Raw genomic sequence first — 14,188 nt, forward strand, 5'->3', positions numbered from 1 at the left:
TTATATTTCTTTAATTACTTTATTTTGAGTTAATTAGGAACTCCAAGGAAGGAGAGAAAATTATGGTTTACAGAAAGGTATTATTTGAGGGAAAATGCACAAAAGGTCAATTTGTAGTTTATATAGATTACATTTCAAAAACAGCATGGATGGTCATTAACCCAGAAAGAATGGTAAATGCAGAATTGGATAAAATTGTTTCTGAAAAATGTATTTACATTACTATTATTTTAAAGGTTTCTGCTTCTAGAGAAAAAAACAGTATTGTGAAGAAACAGTTTGGCCCAACAACTATTGTGAAGTGTGACACATTTTTATTAAAAGACTTAACTTTGTAAATTCTCATCTGTCAAAAGTCAGCTGAGTTTTTCAAACACAACTGAAGCAAACAGCTGTTTTGTTTTCTACTTATGGGTTGTACTTGCCATCAAAATGTACATATTAGTGTAACTGGTGCTTCCCAGAACAGTGAGATTAACACTGTTGTCCACATGTTTCCAAATGTCAAATCAAATCTAAAGCATCAAATTATTACTACTACCTACATATTACTGGGTGGTAGCTTACAATAGTATACATTATGGAAATGCATTTATTTCAGGTTCTCATTAATGTTTTTACTTCTAAATTATTACCTCAAAAACAAAACTGTGATTTAAATTTGTCTGGAGTGTTTTCTGCTCAAACCCCTTGAATTGAACTTGAAAATTACATATTTTGAAAAACAAATGATCACCCAATTTACAGTTCAAAACTTGATGTGTGGCTTAGACAAAAATAAGCAACAATGCCCAAGACTCCCAAAAAAAGGCCTGTAAATGTTTCCATAATTATGTACAGGCAGAACCAGCAAGCATGGAGTTAAGACATAATTGGTATTAAAGAGATACGGTTTCCCTGATTGTTCTCCTGGTGTGTGGGAGGGAGGCTGCATATTCAGGATCAGCTTAAATGCCTGTTGTGTGCCTGTTTCTTTTCACTGTAAAAACAGAAATGATACTTGAAAACATACTACTGTGTGGAAAGTGGTGTGTAGTGATTTTTGATAAAGTAAACTATTGCGCATTCATGGAGAGGTTACTGGAAGACTGAAAATGCGCTATTCCTGCATTAAGTGACATTTGAAAACCAAAAGTCATTGAGTGTTAATGTATTTATTTTATTTTTTAAATATCAGTGAGAAGTCAAAGACCGCAAATGTTCATACATACAGATGAAAAAACAATCACCTGACAGAGATTAGCACAAAAAAAGGAAAAGGGAATCGATTCAAACAATTCACCAGTTTGTTTATGCAATTTAGATGTGTTGGTTATTATTGTGCCTTTTCCATGTGGTTTCTGCTACATATTAAACTTGATCTGCATGAAAACACTGAGCATATAAGCATTGGGTAGTGGCTTTGCATAGTGCATAACTCAGGGACCACCATGCTGATATAGCCCAGATGACCATATCAATCACAGGTTACATGGCACATTATCATACAATGCAATGTCGTCCAGTTGTCCATTAACATTAATTCCACACATTAATACTGTATATCCATTTTATTTGAATTAATGCAATAAAATAGCTTTCTTACTTCTTGACACAGTGACAATGGCAGTAGAGTACAATAAACATCTATTCTCCCTTTTCTTTTAAGAGCTACAAGACACTACAGGCAGTGTTGCACAGCACTATGAGATTAATTCAAATGAAAATATCGGTTTGTGTTTGTGCTGTTTTTTTTTTCCTTTTCACATCATAGAAATTACAATGACTATCTGTTGCAGATTTCTGAGGTCACCTTTGCAGATCAAAGCAGGAAGAATGGCATATATTTTTGGGGGAAGCTGATGCCAACAATACATTTTGATTGTGATACTAGACAATGTTTAGTAAGGAAAATTTCAGTCGTACACATCCCTTGATATTCATATGATGCACAATAAGCAACATGATTAGTACACAAAAGACCCATACCAAACAGAAATGTGTATTTCAAAAGAGGATATCTACACTGATAAAAGACTTCAGTGGAGAAAAAACTGGACCATTTCAAATTCAGGTCATCCTGCTAAAATCAGTACCACTAGTCACACATAAAAATAGAACTTGAAACAGATCTCTGGGCTCTGTGAAGAAGACACACAAAAAAGTTGGGAAGAAAAGGAAAGAACCAATTGTCTTCAGCAGAGTGTTTAACAAAACTAACTTGGAATGCGATTCAATTTTCTCAGACTGCAGGGAGTGTTTGAAGACAACCTCTAATTTCGTAGGTGAAGTTTAAAAGCCTAAGGGGAATACATGGGAAAGTGTTTGGGCCAACACAATGTTATGACTAAGAAAGGGGAATATATGCTGATTTTACCAGTGTTAAAGAAACATCTTTGCTTAGTGTTATAGGAAAGCATTTTACATAGGGTCCCTATGTGATATAGAACAGTACAGTTACAAAACACATTACATAAATAACAAATACTGTAACAGGTTTCCAAATATAGATTAGTGTCTATATGTATATGTATATTCTTAAATATAATTTCCAATTAAATTATTCAAATGTAGTAACATAAAAAAACAAAGCATGCAGTGTATTTACTGTGGAAGATATCACATTTCTTCAACACTGGGACATATTAACAATTTAACATTTAGTCTGCGAAAAAACACTAAAAACTCCGCCAAGGGGAACACTGCGTGAGAATCCCTTTCCCCTTGATGTACACAGACTGGAGTTGTCTGACTGAGGCAGGCAGTTACTGTGGATGGTCCTCTTCAGGGCTGGCAGACATATTGCGGTGGCTGTGTACCAGAAAACCACCTCAGCCATCTGTCGGACTGATTCTGACAAGGAATGGTGGGGAACCCTGAGATTTTAAACACTCCCTTCACTCCCTGTCTGCAATCCGGCCTTGCATGAAACTGTATATATTGCACATTAAACACATATAATAATTAAAAAACGAGATTTGGCGGTGGAATTGTGAAGAAGTATGCCAGTGTCACAAGCTTACGCACAGTGGTTGAGGTGTCAAAGGGACTGCAAATCTTCCTGAGGCTTTTAATATGCATGTTTCACTCTGAACCGTAAAATGGAGGATACGTTTCAATGCAGACCTCTTTTAAGCCCAATTCCGTGTTAACACAAGCATTAGGGAAGAAAGAGAGAAGAGTTTGCTCTCAGAAGTTAAATACTAGTAGGCTTGCCAGCATTGCAAACAAATGTTATAGGTTTTGTTTTTTTAGGGGAAAATAGTGATTGCAGTATTGCTCTTATTGTTCTTATGTGTGAGGCCTGGATTGATGTGAGGCAGAGGCAGTTCACTTTGAAGTCTTTTAAAAGATTACATTTTGGTCCTATCCGATGATGGTGTAAGTTAGGACTGATAGAAATTGTTTAATTATGGTCAGGATAAGAGCTCTCATGCTCTCTACCCCTCTGCTAGTATCAGTATCTTTTTAGGTCTCATACAAAGTGGTTTAACATATACCAGCAGCCTTAATAAGTACCAGTAGAAGCCCTGGTTATGTACTTGAGAGCACACCACCAAATTCTCATGTTTTTTTCTAAAACCACCAAGGGTGACGTCTCTCTCAACACAAAGATCGTAAAAGCCAACCAAAGAAAAATATTAAACTGGTCATATGACACAATTCCAGTTTACATTAGCAATGAGCAGGTTTAGTTGCCAGCTAAGAAATCATCTTTGCGTTTCTGCAACAGTAAATGCTCCTCAGTAAAAGCTTCTGATAATCACCTCTCCTGGGTGATGCCCCTCGATTAAAAGTGCATGACAGTGAAAAACCAATGCCTATTTCCTGAAAACCCATTCCTTGTCATCTCCTTGATTTCAAACCACTACTAATGCATTAACACATGCTGGGAAAAAAATTAACCTCTGCCTTTAAAGAACTCAATTTCTCCAGGAGCAACACAGGGCAATAAAAATCAGTCCTATGGAAGTAAAATAAGATTAACTGTCTTTATATTGACATTTAACTGCAAGCTTCTGTCCTGAAAGAGGTCTCATTATTAGGTGTGTATTGTAATTAGCTCTTTTCCAGGTACAGTACTACTGTTACTCAATCACCTCCATGCAGGCACTCTCTGAACAGCACATTCAACAAGCACTACACACTGTGGGAACAGGGGCCGGGGCTCTCGAGCCACCAGAGTAAACAAGCACACAAAGAGACGACACACACTGCGGCAATGCCAGGCTGATGCGCGCACACTACACAAAGACTTCAGTCTCAAGTACTGTCAGTGTCTTTCAAACACGTCCCTAGCTGAATACACATAAGAGCATGGCAGTGGAAAACAAAAGCTGCCTGGATTGTGGGCAAATAAACACAGCCTCTGGATACCATATGTCAGCACATCATCGCAGGGCTTTAATTGAACACTGACAATGATAACGGCCAGGTCTGCATGGGAAAGAATAGAAAACAGGTTCAGAACACAGTGAGCACTTTTCACTTTGACTTTTTAAACCATCTTTCAGTCCTAATATGTGGAGCTGGGTTTAATTCCTTTCTCTCTCAACTCAGCTTTATTTTTTATTTTCTTCAATTCACTTTCCAGTTCTGTGTTTGCCTCAGTATCTGATCCCTGAGTTAATGGTTTTACCACAGGGTCCTGGCATGGCTTTGCGGAGGATTGATGTCATCACATCACCAGCGCTGTGAGGACTGGCATTTCACACTTTTTTGCAGCCTTCCAGGGCAGGAGAACGAAGAAACAAATCCGAATCAGAGGAGGTAATTTTTGTAAAGGATTCGGTCAAAGATGGCTAAATGATAAAGCCAGAACAGTGCTGTGTCTAGAACTTCACTTTCACACAAACACAGACATGAGAGATTAATAATGTTTTCCCACATGTACAGACATTTTATGTAAAAAAAGAAATGTTATATAATGTACAAAGATACCCAGCATCGAACAGCTTGGTGTTAACAGGCTGTTTTCCCCCCTCTAACTATGGTTTCCATAGAAACTAGGCACCCTAGAATTTCTGTTCAGCTTTTCAACTTATGAGTGCAAAGCTGTCGGCATAAAGACACCTTTCGTAACCTTCTCATTGCTGATGCATTTCCACACAAAGCTCTTTTCTCCTCATTGTCGTCGTCGTCGTTGTTGTTGTTTCGTCCCCTGAGCAAACATTTTGATATCAACCTGGCTCCAAGGTTCACTTTCCAGGCGTTCATGGAGACAGACAATGGATCCTGCTTGTTTGCGCGGATATGACAAAACAAAAACAAAACCTGGGAGCTTTTACAAACTGAACGGTCTCCACAACATACATGATAAAACATGTCCACTAGTGCATTTCAAATAATAATAATAATAATAATAATAATAATAATAATAATAATAATAATAATAATAATAATGATAAACCTGTATGGACATGAAGTGAGACATTAAATTCTGAAACTCCTATTCCTGAAAATCATTAACATTAATATACAAAGATGTGGCAGAGAAGGTTATTAATCAACTGATAGATGTGCATTTATAAGGCTCATTACCTCTAAAGACATATTTTGGAACAATACTGGAGAAACGTGTTATTTATTTTAAAGTAAGAGAATTTATCTTAAATAATGCAGACAGTGAATGTCTTTCAACAATTTGATTTAGCCACCGCTAACAATGCAGACCTAAAACATGCCACAAACAGTGCCATGTTTCTGCAGTCATTAAACCGCTGTGCAGGAGGAAGTGTTTCCTGTAGCCATATCAGCCATGTACTCTGTTCTGCACCTTTCATATTAATTAAAGGAAACTAAAGCACAGTTCTACCTCTCAGTTTCTACCCTCTCAGCTCTTTGATATTCTAGGCCATGCTTTAGTGACTTTAAATCAAACACACACAAGCACACACACGCACACACACACATGCGCACACGCACACGCACACAACTCTCTGTAATATATCTTTGCATAATATAACTTGCCAACAGCAACCGCAAGCGAAAGATACAGCGGAGCATCTGATAGCTAACCTCAATGTGGGAGTCACTAGAATCCAGCCCACTTGTTCAATTTTTCTATCGTAATAAAATACATTTTAGGGGTTGATTTAGTCAACTCCAATAGATGAAAAATTAAGTATTTTAAAAATGTTGTTGTCCTTTTTTTTCCTAGCTTGAATTACAATGTATTCAGCAGTTCAGTAAGATATCATCTTTCCATTCTGAATACAAAATTAAACACAAAAATACAACACAAAAAGGACAATAAAAACAACTGCCTTCCATGTGAAGCCTCTCTCTCTGTGGTGGGCTATACATATATGTGTTGGCCATACATTTCAGGAAAAAACTGTTCCCGGAAAACAGCCATACAAATGCAAACATTATTATTATTATATATACGGGAGGGGATATTTTAATATCCCTAAACTGCTTTAGTAACTTAGGAAATAACAACCTGTTTATCATGAGGAGATTAATGCACTACCATCAGTTTGATTTTCTACCCCCTGGCCAGTGTCACTCAATAGCCTTTAGTGTTGTGAAAGTTGCATCAATTTCAGTCTGAGTGCTCTGTGTTTCACAGGACTATACAATGCACCGTTTGGTCGATGCATCTTTACTTAAAAAAAACATGGGATTTCTGTGCTCTGTCACATAGAAAATAACTTTGAAATCTATGATCTGCAAGTTCATCAGATACGAAAAAAGACTGAGATGATAGGTGAATCACTGTATCAGTTAGGAAAGTTTGGGGAAAATTGTGAATCCTCGTATTTAGTGCTAGCCAAGCATTTGATCCCGGCTCACAGAATCAACAATTCGTTTTTTTCCAAGTGGTCAAACAAGAGAATCTGAGAACCGTTGTAAATGTAATGAGTCAGTTTAAAACAACCTGCAAGAAATATAAACAACAATAAATGTGTGTGTTAGTTCTCTTTCAATCCGAATAAAGGTATCAAGTCTGGGAAAAGAGTCACGCCTGCGGAGGTGCCGAGACTCCATGTGAAAGCTGCCAATTGGCCCTTCTCTGAGGTGATGTGCTGAGCCTCCCTCAGGGGTGTGCCACTGTCAGACCTCTGTGCTGCTGGTAGGTGGGCTACACCACACACTTCCTTGTGGAGCTATTGGTTTGACGTCTTGGCATCATCCTGCTCAACCATCGGCACTGCAGTGCTGGATCTCAAGCAGCCTGCATGCCCTGACATATAGAGCATGTTGTTACTCTCAATAAACAATTTCTATTTAACTTGTTTTCCACATTATGTGGCGTATATTCACGGCACTTGCACGCCCTGGTACAGTGTGCCTGTATCCAGGGGCGTTGCAAGGGGGTAGGCATCCTAGGCAATTGCCTGGGGCCCCAGGCTGGTGGGGGGCCCCCAAATGAGAAAAACTCGCTCCCCCCCTCCCACCCCCCGCACTCACAGGAGAAAGCTCCGCAGCACCCCCTGCATTACCGTCAGGAATTATTTTGCCTGGGGCCCCCACATACCTTAGAATCATGCCAGTCATGCCCATGCCTACCTGGCCACCATACTCCCTTCCTCTTTACAGCTGGTGGACCCTGTTCCTAGAGTTGGTGGCCACTTGCAGATTGAAGGACTGTTGGGAGATTCAAGTGATGCAAATGTTGGAATGGCCTGTGAACAAAGTCATAGTTTTTTCGTAGCTACCCAGGAAATTATGACGCGACACATCTGAAGAAATGGAGAGAGCAGACATTAATGTTTGACAGCCACCATTATTTGGTAAGTTTCACATTTGACATTTATTAGTGGCTTATATGATATGCTCAATGTAAAAGAGTGGTATGTAGCTTACTAACACACTATAACATCTCAAAGACGCCTAAGCCCATGATTGTAGAACTAGTGGGACTTTTCTTATAACAAGTACAAGAGGAAGAGACTGCAGTGGGGTAGAAGAGGCAGGTCTCTTTGCCACCACTCCATCACACACATTTCTGACGCTTGCTGACTGGTTTCGCTTTCAGAGACGCATGATTGCACTGCAAGCTAACAATTTTCATCTTCTGTCAAAGTGCAGCATGGTGGTTTGACAAAATATGTTCTCTGTTGTTTACATTCTTTATAGGTAAGCTAAACTGTAGAGTAAAGTATGAATTACATCGTGAAGACTAGGGGTTATGTAATTGTGTATTTATTTATCTATTTATCGCTATATATTTATTTCCATGCTGAAGGAAAGTTCTGTAGTGGTTTTATACAAAAAACAACAACAAACAAACAAAATGAAAGGTAGAACATGTCACAGAGAGGATACAGCACAAGATGACAGTGGTTTTCTTTAAATATTCCAACTCAAGAGAATGCTACTGTCACTGCTTTTAGTTTTGAAAAGCTGTTTGTATGCATGTCTGTGTGTGTGTTAACCTTGATTTCAAACCATCACAGTTCTCCAGACATTAAACATGTGAACTCACTATCATTCTTAAAATCCATCCAGAATTCAGCTCTTTAAGGCTCTTCAACCTTCTCCAGAGTAAGTATATGAAGAAGAGCAGCGCCCATATGAAGTGATTGGTCATGTGCCAAAACAATACTCCACTTTGGCACGATCATTCCCACCAAGTGCCACTCGGTTTTTGAAAATGCTCAGTGCCATAAACCCAGTGCCAATCCAAAAAAAGACATCCATAAGCAAATGCAATACATGATGGTCCTGTAGAAATGAATAAGAATAATGAGATAATTCTGAGTCATAACAGGTGCAACTTAAACTAAAATAAACAAACAGAAGCAGGAGAGCTGGCGAAAAAGTTATGTACTTACTTATTTACTGAGTCATGTATATATGTATGTATGTATTAGGTACACCTTATTTATTTACTAAAAACAAATTAACAATTGTTATCCCCACACTGGGTTCTATCATCCTTCCTGTTACAGAAGGTCAGATCATGTCATGTTTGTTTCTTTCGATTTACTCCCTCATAATGTACATTGTAATCCAGTTCCTAATTAGCAGTTTTGTTTGAAACACTAGCAGGACACAACATCCTGGAGAAGTGGCTTTCCTTTAGGGTAAACAGATCTATTTATTCCAGTCTATCACTAATGGATGCCCAGTCTAAAAATCAGCCTGCCTTACAACATCCTGTGCATCACAAGGGCATCATTCTGCTTTGCATTAAGCAGTTGCTGTTGAAAGCAATGAAAGTATTTACAGTATTGTTGTTCATTACAGCAGAGCAATGACCCTCATAGTGTTTATTACAGTTACCTCATCCTCCTCCATTTTATGCTGCTGTGAAAAGAGTATTCCCATTGCAATCACCTTCCACAAAAGATTCCCTGCACAGAGGCCAACTTTAAAATCTACTGTACATCTAATTCCCAGCGGAAGCCTTCCAGTTCTGTGACACATTTCCTGAACGGAAGAGTGCAGCACAAAATGATTGCAGGCATCTGACTATTCGAACAGTGTTTTTAAGGAAGGAGGACGGAATGACACTAATGGTGATTGCGACTGAAGGAGAGCCACAGGTTTTGATATGAAATCACTTGAGGGAAAACAAGACAGATTCACATGGAGAATTTGAGAATCACAGACAAATTGGATCGAACCCCTCTCGATCGGTCAGGTTTCAGGAGCTAATTGACCCCAGAGTCTCATTCAACCTTTTCCTGAAGGAGTCCAATCACTACATGACTGGGTAGGTTATTAGAAACACCCACAACTCTTCATATAAAGAAATGCCTCCTTTCCCATCTCTAATGTACCTAAACGTATTCTCACTAGGCACCTCAGATTTTGGATGAATTTGTAAGTGTAAAGTTTCCCTTTCACTACCCTTCAGGATTTTAATTTGAATTCTCCTCAATCAAATACCCATCTAATTGCCTCTGTCCTACACGAAAGAGATTATGTTTCCTCAAGCTGTCTGTATGAGACAAGAGCCGTAAGAGAAGAAGAGTTCTTCAAATATAAACCCTTTTATGTATAAAAAGCACAATCAAATTGTTTCCAACCTATTGGCTTAAGGAAGGCAAATCTAGACTGAAATAAGTCAGGATAACTCATTGTGATTACCTGTCTGGAAGCACCAAACACAGTGGGTTTCTCTTGAACTGTTGCTTTAGCAGTCAACATTTTGGTGGAGCATCACTTCTGAGATTACGACCACCACACAGTTAATCCTGCCCCTTGAAAAGCAATTAAGCAAGCCCCAGCTCCTACAGGAATACACTCAGCCAGATAGGGTTTTCTACAGGAATGGGTAATGCATGGGACAGCTGATGCATTTTCACTATTTTCTAGAAGACTTAATTGCAGAGTTGAGCTGGTGAGCTTAGCATTGAGTGATGAAGTGTCCTATTTAAAGCACATCGTCCTACTCTTTGCTATGGTTTTCTAATGTTTTGCTGCAGTGCATTGTTAGTTCATGCAGATTAAATAAGTATGGAATCTGGAGGACTAACTGTCCAGCAAAGCAACATTTTATTGTATGATTTTGGTTACATAATCTCTCCCCCTCCCCTGCAATATATATATATATATATATAAATAACTAACTTGTCAAAACTTGTACTAAAATTCAAATTTTAACCATAGCTGTAAGGAATCTCTCAAGAATCTGTTCTAATAGAAACTGGGAGAATACTGTAAATCATCGAAAGTGACATGTGTCTGACAGACATCCACACACTGAGTCACCAACAGGAAATTAATACATGTCCTGATTTTGTCAAGATCTAAAGGGTCAGCCAGAAACAAATGAACACATTCTCATCAAAATTACACTCCACATCAATCAGTGGGGAAATCAGACAATACACTTGTGAACAGCCTCACTGCCGGGCGCTCAGCCTGCAAAGTACAGAGTTACAAGCTACTACTACTACTGCGAGGCCTAGTGATGCCGTGTCATTTTCCTGGGAGAATCAGAACAGCCTGACTGTAAAACATTCAAACTGAAACCTCGCAAGACTGTTCATGGGTTTAACCAATGTGACAGACGCGGCTCATTTGAAAAGCAAATTGATCACATGGAAGGCACCAAATCCAGGACTGACAACACACACACACTTTCTCTTTTACGTAAGAATTTGTCTTCTATCGATCAAATTCTCAAAACATTTTTTAAGATAAATAAGTAACCTTTATAATTGTATGCTATGAGCATGTGTGTATATAGAAAATACTTCACTGTAACTGTAATAGTTGTGTGTTTAAAGTACTAAACGCTAATCACTTTCTTTTTAACTTCTGTAGATCTAAACCTAAATTAAATGTTCTGATAAACTGACATAAAATCTCCATTATACAGCATTCCAAAAATATTCAATTTACCCCGAGCTTAATTGGATGTAAAAGTTACACAGTAAAGCAGAACACAGTTGGGGGTGTACATTGGTACATTGGTGAACTGGTCCCCCCTAGTTTCCCCCCATTTGTTGAAAAGCCACTTAATGACTAGGGTTGACAGCTTTCAACATTTATTTCTGTCCTTTCTACCTGCCAGTAAAGCTGCAATTAGCGTTGTTAAAGCACATCCGCTTCTTAATTAAATCTGACGATGAGATAAAGCCTGGCATAGCTTCAGAACAAAGATGGCTTTATTCACCACTCTGTAAGGAAGGTCATATACAAATAAAAGTGTTCTGTCAGAAAATGTTGTCAAAAGTGGTATACTCTCAAAATGGAAAAAAAGAATGTATGTATACATTTGCATTATAAAAGACACTATAAAGTGTAATCAGGTATTACAGAGCACTTCCCTGAGGAAGCAATGAACAGCTCCTTTGAGAAAAGCTGTTGATGTTGATTTGTTTGACAAGAGACAGTATTCGTGGGAATACACAGGAAGGCTATGGTTTAGGATTGTGTTTACTGGTACACATGAATTGCTTCTGTGAGGTCCAGGGGCCCATCATGCTCCTATAAAATGGTGCAGCCCTGTATTGCCCACACTTTAAAGAGTATAAGTAGTGTTCAACGTTAGCAGGAACGCGTTTACAATGGTTTGCTCTGGTTTACGCTCCTCTATATGCCACTAAACCATGAGGCTTCACTAAAGTGCAAAACAACGGTTTAAACCATCACTGTGGATCGCGGTCTCATGTCCTGGCTGTGGGTGAAGTCCAGGACCAACAGCAGAGCATTAAATAGCCATTGCTGAAGCCATAAAAACCTCTCCTGTACATCTCTAATGGGAGATATGATGAATTTATGGGTTTACATAAGCTCCGATATTGTTGAGCGCCCCAGCATGGAGACAGGCCTGCGCGGAGCAGAGGCGGTTGCCAGGCAACAGTGGGAAGAAAACAGAAGCACTTGAAGCTCAGTTCAAATGAAATCCTGCGACGATTACATAAACACGTTTAATTCCTCCTCTCCAACATGAGAACACATATATACTCGTACAAGGTCTTTTCTGACACTCGGCTCTGTGGCCGAGGACGGGCTTCGTTAACACATGGGTTGGCGAGAGGCTGAATTCAAATGCCAGTGGAAATCCATCTAATATTTATTAACTATTCAGTGATGCTAAAAATACAGCAAGATACCCCATCTAAAACATATCAAACTGTAATGAAATTATTCAATACGCAAGGCATTCTTGTCATCAATTACGTAATATGCTAGAAAATAGCAACACAGAGGTAATGAGATTATGCACTCAGCCTAACTGACAATAAATGTATAAGGTGAAAATAAAGTAATATTACACACAATGCACAGTCAAGATTAGCCTTTGTGTGCTTTTAATCATGTATGTGATATGGCTGACTTTCACCCACAAAGCACACCTGGCAAACACAAATAGCCTTAGGTCTCTTTGTGGAAACTCTTGCTTTAAATTTCCTTTTAAAATTATCAGAAATTATTCTACTGTAGAATAAGACACATTGTAACATCCTGACTGGAATATGATGCTTATTTCAGTGTGATTATCTAGCATTTTGACAGCCAGATTATATACGTGTTTGTTTACTGTTGTTTTTATTTTTGTTGATGGTACAACATTGCTTTTGAGCTGATTAAGTACTTGTGTTAAGTTGCATATCCAAACTACAGGCTTCTTCTTTGGACTGCAGTGTGTCCGTTTCAGACCAACACGATTAAACAAATTGGCAAAAATGCAAAATGAAGGATCAGGTTGTGTCAGGTTGATCTACTTCGCTGGTCAGTCAGATGCCATGATTAAAATGCGTTTGCTAATTTGAGGTTGGAATCACATCGGAATATAGTTCAATTCACAAAGAAAAGTGAAAAACAAGTGACATGTTGCATTATCCTGTATATCAAACTCCCCCTCTGGCCACATCTAATTTCTTTGTTCCAAGCAAAATAAACAAATACATAATAATAACAATGAATAATCCATTTGGGTGATGTCAATTTGACTCAATATGAAAAAAGTGCTCAGCAAATGTATTTTATTACTGACACCTAGTGGCAGAGTGTCTTTAATGAGGACTGAAATACTGCTCCTGAAATGGCTTCACTAACCTGCTTAATGCTTTCAGAAGCTACAGCACAGACAACGATAGCACACAGTGTGGCAATCATCATAACTCAGCGAAGAATACAAAATCCATTTACTTCTGGGACATATTTGTCAAATTAGTCGTGCCTTTTCTGTCTTGCTGGAAATAGCTTTATCCCCCGTGCAATGACTGAGATGTTTGTACATTGTGTATGTGCATTTTCCATTCAATATCAATGTACATCAATGCTTTTGGACCACTCACTATTCACAGTACTTTTGTGTTTGTTTTTTGCATACATTTTCTTATCACAACTCCACTTTGTATACCAGTTTTCCATTTCAATAGGTTGTCACGATCATATTATTTAGGCAGAGGTTCAACTATGTGCATTTGGTGTCTGCACCTACTTGGCTACATTAGAAGTGGACAGTTTGACACCAGTTTGACAGTCCTCAATGGGGATTTCATGTGGGTCACTGGGAGCATCCCTCACCACACTCTGCTGGTTTGTTTGCATTTGCAGTGTCAGCCATGCACCTCAACGCATTTGGTTTGGATGATGAGAGCGTGATCTTCAGTGCTCGTGCTATTCCAGTTGAAATGAGGACACCACCTTAGGGCCAGTTCAATACACTTGTAAATCTGGGTTATAACAGCATTTCCATTTCTAGATTAATTTACAAAATTAGGTAACAGATGTTAAGGTGGAATGCTTTATGTATTCAAACAAGGCAATACACTAATTCAAATGAATTGTGCAC

This window comes from Amia ocellicauda, chromosome 19 (genome assembly GCF_036373705.1).
Source record: "Amia ocellicauda isolate fAmiCal2 chromosome 19, fAmiCal2.hap1, whole genome shotgun sequence".
In the NCBI taxonomy this organism is placed as follows: Eukaryota; Metazoa; Chordata; class Actinopteri; order Amiiformes; family Amiidae; genus Amia; species Amia ocellicauda.